Genomic DNA, 12200 nt, shown 5'->3' on the forward strand with positions numbered 1-12200 from the left:
CTGAATTTTCTATTGTAGATCAGTAGAAACATTGAAATTCATTATGGCAGTGGATATTTGTTGTAAGAACTACTTCTTTTGATCTATTCATGGCAAATCAGCCTGTTTTAAAGTTTCATGAGATGTTGACGGTATGTTTTTGTAGGTCATATTATCTTGTGCTGATCTTCATTCTTGCCCAAGTAAAATCTGTGCCCTTTAGCACTTTGATATTTTTACCCCTTACTCATAAAATCCATGGGTTTCTGATTCATTTTATAGATTTTGTTCACTATTCTATGTTTGTTCCAGTAAAACAGCTGAAGATTATGCTATTTGGGGGGCAGATGTGAATATAATGTGTTTAGGATAGAGATGAAGAGTTTTAAAATCCCATAATGAAGCTTAAAGCTTAAACTTCATTTAAAGTTTAGAATTTCACTCATTATCTATTAATTTGTTATTAACATAAATATAATTTATAGTCAAGATTTTGATTTGCTTTCTAAGTCACTTCTCTACCAAACATAGATATTTTATTTTATGGGCAGGGATGAAGCTGCGTACTAGAGTGCTTGCATAGCATGCTTGAGGTCCTAGGTTCAATCTCCAGTACTGAAAAAGATATCAATAAATACAGATTGACTTCAGAAAATTTTGTTAATCTAAAGGGACATGCTAAATTATTTGAGCAATTCTCACTTATAGTTGACTTTAACAAAGAAAACAGGCAGAAGATTTTTTCAAAATATTTATTTTTTGGTTGTAGCGAGATGCAGTACCTTTATTTTGTTTATTAATTTTTATGTGGTGCTGAGGATCAAACCCAGGTCCCCGCATGTGCTAGGCAAACACTCTACCTCTGAGCCACAACCTCAAGCCAAAGGTATTTTTAATATAATTTTGTTTCTTTAGCTACCAGAACCATTGGTTTTATTCCAATGGTACCAGGAATTTATGGAGCTTGCAAATGTCATCCAACATATTAACCAAGAACAGGACACCAAAAGGGACAACTCTGAAGACAACACATCTCCAAATATGTGTACGGAAATCAACCAAATTATTCTCAAAACCAAGGACCTTCTAAGACAATTGCCACCGTCCAATTTTAACACTCTACATTACCTTATCATCCATCTTAGGAGGTAAGAATTTTTATACCATCTTAGCCATTTTTAATTGAACAGGGCAATAGTATTCAGTACATTTATATTGTTGTGTTATGATTTTCAAAATGATTTTTAGGATGTTTTTATTATGTGTTGGGAGAGGGAGACATTGAATACATGTTCATGCAGCAAACATGGTTCCCTCAGGTGCTTCCTGTGTGCGAGGCTCTGGCTGGGGAAACTAGGATGGAAGTATAGGGTTTCTGCTATTTGTGGGCTTATCCTCTTGGGGTACAGATCTGTATATAACCACAGTTCACCATCATCCTTTTCTAGTAGCTGTGCACAGCTTGTAGGCATGCAGAGGAAGTTTTGGGGGTAGGAATAGAGCAGAAGAGGCAAAAGGCCTTGTGTCTGATTTTAAGAACTGAGTGGTGATTTGGTAGTGAACGTGCAGAAGAGCATACGAGACAGAGAGAAACAGACATGGGGACACAAGAAAGCATTTTGCATTTAGAAAATTTGATTTCATTAGGCTACAATATAGCCAGCAGTAGCAGGAACTGTGCTACCCTTCCTAGAGACTTGATAAAAAATTTTACCTACCTGGCAGATTAGTTGACCATGTTGTTTCTATACCCACTAAAGAACTTGGAATCAGGAATTTCACATATTCAGATTTGCCTGCTAGACCTTTCTGACAACAATTAAGATCTCCTTTTTAAATTTTTTTTTAATTTATTTTTTGTGGCTGGAATTTTGGCTCAGCGGTAGAGCATGTGCAAGACTCTGGGTTTGAACCTCAGCCCCACATACAAAGAAATAAATAAAATAAAAAATTAAAAAAATTTTAGTAGTTCAAATCAGTTATACATGACAGCAGAATGCTTTTCAATCCATTGTACACAAATGGAGCACAAATTTTCTTTTCTCTGTACATGATGTAGAGTCATACCACGTGTGCCATCATACATGTACTTAGGGTAATGATGTTTGTCTCATTCCACCATCTTTCCTACCCGTACCCCTCCTCTTCCTTCCCTCTCCTGAGCCCAATCAATGTTTCTCCATCCCCAGAGACCCAATTATGTATCAACATTTATTTATCAGAGAGAATTTTGTCCTTTGATTTTGGGGGATTTGCTTACTTCATGATATTCACCAACTCCATCCTTTTACCTATAAATGCCATTATTTTATTCTCTTGTGATTCTGAGTAATAGTCCATTGTGTATATATACCACAGTTTTTTTTAACTATTCATATCTTGAAGGGCTTCAAATTATTCCATGAAATAGAAAAGGAGGAAACCCTTCCAAACTCATTCTGTGAAGCTAGTGTCACCCTGATACTGAAACCAGCCAGAGACACATCAAGGAAAGAAAATTTCAGATCCATATCTACCTGATGAACATAGATGCAAAAATTCTCAATAAAATTCTGGCAAATCACATACAAAAACATATAAAAAAAAACAATGCACCATGATCAAGTTGTGTATTCCAGGGTTTCAAGGTTGGTTCAACATACAGAAATCAATAAATGTAATTCATCACATCAATAAACTTAAAGAGAAGAAACCTATGATTATACCAATTGATGCAGAGAAAGCATTTGACAAAATACAGTACCTTTTCATGTTCAAAATATTAGAAAAACTAGGGGTAGTAGCAATATACCTCAACATAGTGAAAGCTCTCTATGCTAAACCTAAGGCTAACATCATTCTAAATGAAGAAAAATTGGAAGCATTCCATCTAAAAATTGTTCAACATAATGCTTGCCACTCTAGCCAGAGCAATTAGATGAAAGAAATTCAAGGGAATACAAATAGGAAAAGAAGAACTTAAAATACCATTCTTTGCCAATGACATAATTTTATACTTGGAGGATCAAAAAAACTCCACCAGAAAACTTCTAGAATAATAAATGAATTTGGCAAAGTAGCAGGATATAAAATTAATACCCATAAATCAAATGCATTTCTATACATCAGTGATGAATCCTCTGAAAGACAAATAGCAAAACTACCCCATTCACTATATATATATATATATATATATATCTCACAGCTTTTTCACCCATAGATGAATCTAGTATCATCCTGATAGCTAAACCAGGCAGAGAGAGATTTCTTTGGATAGTCATAGAAATAACAAGCTGAGAGTGTTTGAAGTAAAACCAGAACATTGATAGTGGCAAGAGAACAGAGAGATGTTCAGGAGAGAGAATCATCTAGGCTAGAAAACTAGCTGTGGGCAGCTGGGAGTGTGGCTAGTGATAGAACACTTGCCTAGCACATGTGAGACACTGGGTTTGATACTCAGCACTGCATAAGAATAAATAAATAAATAAAATAAAGGTATTGTGTCCATGTCTAGGTAAAAATTATTTTTTTAAAAAAGAAAACTAACTGGGCAGTGAGAGAGAAATTGACAGTGCCAGTTTCCAGTATAAGAAATGGGGAGTATATCCGACATACAATGATGGAGCAATTTTTAGAGGTGTTTTTCTTCCTTCTGCTACTGAGTTCAGTAGTTCCTTCTACTTACATGCATTTTATCCTAATATAGTACTCTGAAACTCAGTTTGGTGTGTGGTAAGTATCATAATGAAACAAAGGATTCTTTCCCTAGACCTACCTAACTTGACCCTTGACAAACGTTTTGTAGTCTTCTATAGCCCGAGTTTTCTCCAAACTTCTCAAGTCATGGTAAACTACCATTAAGGACCTCTATTAGGCAAATCTCATACACTTTATGTGTTCTTCTTTTCAGGGTTGTAGACCATTCTGAAGAGAACCTGATGAACTCAAAAAACTTGGGGGTGGTATTTGGACCCTGTCTCATGAGGCCCAGGCCTACAACCACTCCTTGTACCATCTCCTCCTCTCTTGTTGCCTATGCCAATCAGGCCCTTATGGTAGAGTTCCTGATTACCAATGCACAGATGATCTTCGATGGGTCCCTAGAGCCACAAAATGTTTCATCTAATACTGATGTTGTTGCACCTCGGGTGGATATAAGCCCTCCTTCCAAACCCATAATATCAACAGAACATTCCACAAAGTCACAATATTTTTCTACAAAGCAAGTGAGTTTTGACCATTTCAGAATTGGATTAAATTTGTGATGTTTATGTTAACAAGTTAATAATCTTTGAACTGTTTGAGATGTGTTTTGCTTTTAGTTTAAAACTTTTCTTGTATCAATAGGATATTCACACTGCAGATATTGAAATTAAAAATTATGAATTGGCTACATCATTTGAGGAGTCAGAATGCAAGCAAAATGCATTGGAAAAAAGGGATGCATGTCTCATTGGTGAGTGGTCATGTAACATATATCTTTGCATATTTCAAACCTTGCCAAGAAGTCATGATTAAAAACCAAGGTGAGGGCTGGGCTTGTAGCTCAGTGGCAAAACACTTGCCTCGGCATGTGTGAGGCCATGAGTTGGATCCTCAGTACCATATAAAACAAATAAATGAAGATAAAAATATTGTGTCCATCTACAATACTCATCCTTTAAAGAAAAGGTTAGTTTAGTTGAGGTAAGTTCAAACTTCAAGGTTTTATTATTTAACTTTTCTAGCCATTGAGAAAGTTTAGTGAATGTCATTTAAATGAATATCTCGGTTTGTTTCTTTCTTGTAAAAAGATATCTTGAAATTCATAAATTATTTTTGTTCACTTTCTGAGATTTGTTTTCACCTTTACTTCTTTGTCATCAATTAAAGTCAAAACAGAAAAAAGCTGGACTCCTGAAACTCAAAAAAAAAAAAAAATAGACTCCTAAAGTTTTTTGATGTCCCTTTACCTGTGGCCTAACTTTAGCACATTAAGCACACGTCTTCCATTTTCTTGGCTCCAGTCTTTTTGTTCTCTGTTTTTTGATCATTTTATTTCAGTGAATGGTTTCTGGTAAGGGGGTTGAAAACCTTTCATTCCTTACTGCTTTAGTAGAGCTGAGAGCTGAATCTGAATTTTTCAATACATAGTCATAAATGTTAAATTTGATATATTAAATTAATGAAATATCAATGAGTGTAGCCTGAAAAAGTCTGAAAACAAAGACAGTCCATTACCTCTCTGCAAAGAAAAGCACTGGACTCACTGATTCCATTTATCTGATTTGATCTTATTAGCACTTCTGTGCTATGAATCTTGGCCTCATTTAAGCCATAGCTAACAGTCTGAAGAAGGTAAATAATGCCAAGGGTCATGTCCCTAAATTATTGTTGATTCAGGATTTGAACCTCATCCTGTCTCATTCCTAAATGGAACCTTGTTTCACTGTCCAATGAAATTTGATTCCCAGATAGGTATACTAATAACAATAAGTAATTTTAACATATTTGAAATTTTTATTACATACCAGGTAATTCTGAGCCTTTTCTTTAGAAGATCATTAACACCACATGCCAACATATCTCCACATAGGAGTTTGTCTTGACAGAAGAAGGCAGGTAGGGCTAGTGCACTAGGCTTGCCCAGGGCAGTACTGGAGCAGGAGCTGCGACATCACCCAGGCAGCTAGAAGTGGTGCTAGAAGTTCTGCAGGACTGTAAATATGTTCTGGTGGTTGCCATCCAACCACAATGGCTCAGCTCCCTTCTATCAATGTGGAGAAGGGTCCAGGACAGCAAATCACATGAGCACTGCCTGGGAAGCAGGAAAGAGAGGCCAGAAGCCTCAGGTGAAGAAGGATGTCAGATGAGATGATGACCTGCGATCATCATCAAGTGATGCTGCTGTGCACCTGTCTGCAAACCACTGCCCAAGGATATGGGAGAAGGACCAGGTGGCAGGGATGAGGAATGTGGGCTATGAACAGGGCTGTTGGAAAGCCATCAGACCAGTGGCAAGGCACACAGTTGTCTGATGTTTCTCAGCAGGGAGATGAGGATCATGGCCAGATGGCTGCACCTTTCTAGCAACAGGAGCTTCTGGGGTACATGCAGCAAAGAGAGAGTGGGAGATGCTAGGGTTATAGGTGAGAAAACGGACCTTGGGACCAGACTAGAGGAGAAAGAGAAGGAGGTAAATCTGGAGTCTCCAGGACCAGTAGCACAATGGCAATTTTGACAGCTCTTCAACCTTCCTTTGTCCAGAGGATATTGCCATGTATTAGTGGATCAGCTGGGAGAGCATCCAAGTCCTCTCTGGTGTGTTGCCCTCAGTATGGACAGAATGTAGCTGGAAAGCAGATTAAGTGACAGGCAAAGTCCTTGGGATTCAGGACAAGGCGTTTGTTGGTGTAAAGAATAGTGTTACTGTTCTAGAGTTACCATTGTCTGCCTGTTGAAATCAGGAAAATCTTAACACAGAAAATATTCATTCATGGGTAGTATATTAAAACAAGTTATTACAGGAAGTGGTTTTTTTTTAAATTTTATGTGCTTTGTGACTATTTGTTCTATTAAGATGAATTTTAAAAAGCAATGCTTTAATTAAAAATGTGCCTTTAATATTGTATGGATTTTTAATTCCTCTGCATAGATGACTGAGAAAATAATGTTGGAAAAGATATGTAAGACTCTGTTGTTTGAGAGAATGCCCATTCATAAATAACCACACTTCCTTATTAACCAAGCTTCATGAAGTTAAAAAAAAATCTCTTGTTTTTCAGATCACAAAGAACTTGAATCATCATCACAAAAGATGGACAATATGTGTAAAACCACGAAACCACTTAGTCTGAAATCTGATGTGACAACAAATGGTATACAGAGGCCTATGCCAAGCCCCAAGATCAGATGTTGCTGTTTGCCTGTAGATAGGTTCCATCTTGCAAGCTCTCCTAATGAGAAAAACAGCATAAATGTGGGAAATGTCAATTCAGACAAGTTTTGCCAGAATCTTACCTTTGAAGGACGTAATAGAAAAGATACCTCTACTACTGTTGGCTCCCAAATTAATGGTTTTGATCTGCAGTTTCCACAGAAAACTCAGGAACAACAATGTGAACCAAAGAACTTAACTGGCAGGAGTGCAGTGATTGTGCCAAGTGTACTCCAGGAAAAAGTGACAATGAGCATCAAGGTTAGTGGTGACCATTCCAATGGTGCCACACAGCCCAACACACCAGCCAGTTCAGCAAGAGAGGCACCAGTGAGACTGTCCTCTCATTCTCACCGTCTTGCTCCTGCAAGAGCACCCAGAATACTGCAGCCCCATCTCGGGACAACATTTTACAAACCACCTACCCCGACCAGCAAAGTCAGGGAGACTGAGGAGAGACCAGCTTCACCTTCAGCAGCAGTGCCTCCTAGCACAGCTCTTATTCCCCTGAGTCATGTGGAGAAATCTGTTCCAGAGGCAGACAGCACATCAGCTTATGCTTTGAAACCAGCTGCTGAGCCTAAAGAGAACTGTGAGGAGGTTGGCCTGCCTGACATGAATCCAATGTGCCAGGGACTCAGGCTAAAACAAATGGAAGAGTTACAAGACCTTGAATTTGAAATGCCACAGTTTGTGTAGGTTTTCAAAATTCAGTTTTTCTTTTTCTTGTTTCATTTTTATGTATTGTGTTTATTTTATGAAAGAATGTTGTAACAGAACCCCTTTTGTATAGGATTGCCAAAGTGTATATTATGCCTTTTGGCCTGTATTGTGTTTGCTAGTCATACAGAATGATAGTGTTTTAGTCATATAGAATGTTAGTGCTCACTGGTATTGTCTTTAAATTCTGTGTTTTTGAAGTTATACATAAAATAAGTATTATAATTTTAAATTTAATATAATTTTCTCTATAAAATGATTCATGTAAATGCATCCTTAATGTACAATATTGTTCTCAACAAATAGGGGCAGTAGGGGAAAATGAGCTTTATTTTGGAGCAAACCTGGTGCTGATTCATAAAATGCTTCTGAATGCAAGTGCCTGAAAAATGTTGATTGGGTATGAATATATTTTTTCCCACATAATGTTCATAAAGTGCATCTTTGACCACTTGTGTTGTTATAGCATGTATGGAAGCATTGGCAATTCACTTAACTTTTTAAATATTTACATAGTGGCCTAAAAGCTTGCGAATCTGTGTTTACTAGCATTCTACTTGTCAATTTTTACATATGGTAATTAATACAATTGTAGAAAGAAAAGGCACTTCAATACTAAAAAGTTTGAGAAATTGGCAGAGACAACACAGACGGACAGAGTTGAGGCATCTCGAGTGTAAGAGACCTGTAACCTCACTGCTCTCAGCTGCAGCCTGTTGCTGGATTGCCTGCAAATTCTGGCTGTCTGCTGAGGAGAGCAACTGGCCAATAGCTAGGGCAAGATGAAGCTCTCTCTGGTGGCCGCGGTTCGGCTGCTGCTCTGCACAGCATGGCTGAGGAGGATGACAAGAAAAGGACATGGGTACCGTGGTCGGCATCGACCTGGGGACCACTTACTCCTGCATTGGGGTGTTCAAGAATGGCCACTGGAGATCATCTCCAATGATCAGGGCAAGTACATCAGGCCGTATTATGTGGCCTTCACCCCTGAAGAAGAACATCTGATCCGAGATACAGTCAAGAATCAGCTCACCTCAGATCCTGAGAACACGGTCTTCGATGCCCAGCGGCTCATTGGCAGCACTGGGAATGACCCTTCTGTGCAGCAAGACATCAAGTTCTTGCCTTTCAAAGTGTTTGAAGAGAAACATACACACAAATCATACATTCAGGTTGATATTGGAGGTGGGCAAACTAAGACATTTGCTCCAGAAGAAATCTCTGCTATGATTCTCACTAAAATGAAAGAAACTGATGAGGCTTATTTGGGAAAGAAGATTACCCATGCAGTTGTTACTGTATCAACCTATTTTAATGATGCCACTGGCAAGCAACCAAAGGTGCTGGAACTATTGCTGGCCTGAATGTTATGAGGATCATCAATGAGCCTACAGCAGCTGCTATTGCTTATGGTCTGGATAAGAGGGAGGGAGAGAAGAACATCCTGGTGTTTGATCTGGGTGGTGGAACCTTCTATGTGTCTCTTCTCCCCATTGACAATTTGATGTCTTCGAAGTCATGGCCACCAATAGAGATACTCATCGGGATGGAGAAGACTTTGACCAGCGTGTTATGGAACATTTCATCAGGCTGTACAAAAAGAAGACTGGCAAAGATGTTAGGAAAGAAAACAGAGCTGTGCAGAAACTCCAGTGTAAAGTAGAAAAGGCCAAGTGGGCCCTGTCTGCTCAACATTAAGCAAGAATTAAAATTGGGTCCTTCTATGAAGGAGAAGACTTTTCTGAAACCCTGACTCAGGCAAAATTTGAAGAGAAAACATGAAGCCTGTTCAGAAAGTACTGGAGGATTCTGACTTGAAGAAGTCTGATATTGATGAGATTGTTCTTGTTGGTGGCTCTACTCAAATTCCAAAGATTCAACAACTTGTTAAAGAGTTCTTGAATGGCAAGGATCCATCCTGTGGCATAAACCCGGATGAGGCTGTTGCATATGGTGACACTGTCCAGGCTGGTGTACTCTGATGATCAAGATACAGGTGACCTAGTACTGCTTCATGTATGTCCCCTGACACTTGGTATTGAAGCTGTGGGAGGTGTCATGACCAAACTGATACCAAGGAACACTGTGGTACCAACCAAGAAGTCTCAGATCTTTTCTACAACTTCTGATAATCAACCTACTGTTCCACTCAAGGTCTATGAAGGTAAAGGACCCCTGAAAAAAGACATCCACCTTCCGGGTACATTTGATCTCACTGGAATTCTTCCTGTGGGGTCCCCCAGATTGAAGTCACTTTTGAGATACATGTGAATGCTATTCTTTGGGTGACAGCTGAAGACAAAGGTACAGAGAACAAAAATAAGATTACAATTACCAATGACCAAAATTGCCTGACACCTGAAGAAATTGAAAAGATGGTTAATGATGTTGAGAAGTTTGCTGAGGAAGACAAAAGACTCAAGGAGTGAATTGATACTAGGAATGAGTTGGAAAAACTACGCCTACTCTCTAAAGTATCAGATTGGAGATAAAGAAAAGTTGGGAGGCAAACTTTCCTCTGAAGATAAGGAGACCATGGAAAAAGCTGTCGAGGAAAAGATTGAATGGCTGGAAAGTCACCAAGAAGCTGACATTGAAGACTTCAAAACTAAAAAGAAGGAACTAGAAGAAATTGTTCAGCCAATTATCAGCAAATTCTATGGAAATGTAGGCCCTCCCCCAACTGGTGAAGAGGATACAGCAGAAAGAGAGGAGTTGAAGACACTGATCTGCTATTGCTGTAATATTGTAAATACTGGACTCAGAACTTTCCTTAGGAGAAAACTGAGAGAACTTAAGTCTGGAATGTAATTGGAATCTTCACCTCAGAGTGGAGTTGAAAATGCTATAGCCCAAATGGCTGTTTACTGCTTTCCATTAGCAGTTGCTCACATGTTTTGGGGAAGAGAGAGAGGAGGAATTGGCTATCTTAAAAAACTGGATATTAAAATGTGGGTCAGGATGTGTGTTCACCTCAGAAATGTTCTATTTAACAATTGGGTCATGCACATCTGGGGTAGGAACTTTTTTCTACCATAAGTGACACCAATAAATGTTTGTTATTTAAAAAAAAATACTGAAAGTTTAGAACTGTCATAAAATAAAAATTTGTACAGATAAAGCTAAGGGAAAAAAACACTATCAGAAGCAATAAAACCATCTAAAGCCAAATAACTAAACTATATAATTTAAATTATATTTATATATTATATATTATGTATTATATATTATATACTACATATGCAATACATTTATATAATATTATAATTTAAATTATATAGATAAATTATTTCTTATTTGGCTTTAGATGATTTTAATACATTTGATAGTTTTTAACCCCTTAACTTTATCTGTATAAATTTTTATTTTATGACATTTTAACCTTTTTTGTATTTTTATAATGGTCTTATAAATGTGTGCTTCAGATATTTTTAATTTCAATGCATTTTCTCTTGACATTATGAGGGTTTGGTTAAAACCATTCCTTTGGATGTATGCCTGTAATCCCAGTAGCTTGGGAGGCTGAGACAGGTGGATCTCAAGTAGAAAGCCAGCCTTAGCAATGGCAAAACTCTTAGCAACCCTGTCTTTAAATAAAATTCAGAATAAGACTGGGGATGCGGCTCAATGGTTGAGTGTCCCTTAGTTGAATTCCAGTTCCCCCCCCCAAAAATCCTTTTGTATGAAATGTTTTGACTTATAAATCACTTTACATACTTTTTCTACCTGACTATCAACCAGTGAAAACGTATATGTCATTAGAATTGTGCAATAATTTATTTAAGTTCATTTTGGGAGTATAGTAAATCACATTGTTTGCAATTTGAGAGATGTAGATGACTGAATGTGTTTCACTTATAAAATACCCAGTTTTTATAAACTAGTCCATTCCTGTTATTTTCTGGGTTTCATCATCTTGCCTAAAATATGATGTAAAAGGGACAAAAATAAAATAGCCTTCTTTGGTATGTGTGAACTATATTGTGAGTCAATGTTTTTGTATGATCATATTATACTTGATAAAAGTTATATGTACAGGTTTATACACACATTATTATATGTAAATTATTTCAAGTACAATAAGTTATTGTGGCTTCTCTGAAATTGTTGCCTCTTGGAGTATGATACTTTAAGATTATTAACTATTGACTCAGTGATCAACACATGGGCTCATCACTTGACTATGATATGAAATGGGTTTTAGGGCATGTTGTCTTATAGTTCTCCATAACATTAAGGACTAAGGAGAAATGAACAAATGGCCTTTTTAATGCTAAAGCCATTTTTTAGCCTTCCTTATACAAAGTACAAGAATCAAATTGGTTTGAAAACTTAAAAATAAAATCAGAGCTAACATTTATTGAGCTTTGTGTATTTAGACTTTACCAAGTTGAAATTTCACAGCAACCTCTAATGGGTAAGGAAGCATTTTATAATTCCTGTGTTATAGATGAGGAAACTGAGGCTTAGCTAAGTGACATGCTTTTAGTTTTCAGAGATTCAGCAAGCAGAATTGAATCTCAGATACAGGGTTGTGAAACTTTGATTAGTGCTTCTTTTTTGGAGTACCAGAGAGCCACATCTGCCACAGTCTGGCTGGGCACAA

General features: G+C 37.5%; 1 long non-coding RNA gene and 1 pseudogene across 2 annotated transcripts; both read left to right on the plus strand.

Moving 5' to 3' along the window:
* The first annotated feature begins 4033 nt into the window (after positions 1-4033).
* Positions 4034-6774, plus strand: LOC308656524. Its single transcript, XR_014023739.1, has 3 exons — positions 4034-4184; positions 4306-4414; positions 6723-6774. It is a non-coding gene; the product is annotated as an uncharacterized lncRNA (long non-coding RNA).
* A 1271-nt stretch (positions 6775-8045) lies between these two features.
* On the plus strand, positions 8046-10720 carry LOC308656507 (endoplasmic reticulum chaperone BiP-like; annotated as a pseudogene). The gene has a single exon. The product of its transcript is annotated as an endoplasmic reticulum chaperone BiP-like (transcript).
* The last annotated feature ends 1480 nt before the right edge of the window (positions 10721-12200 follow it).

The sequence above is a fragment of the Spermophilus citellus genome, assembly GCF_964194105.1.
Source record: "Spermophilus citellus genome assembly, chromosome: 9".
In the NCBI taxonomy this organism is placed as follows: domain Eukaryota; kingdom Metazoa; phylum Chordata; class Mammalia; order Rodentia; family Sciuridae; genus Spermophilus; species Spermophilus citellus.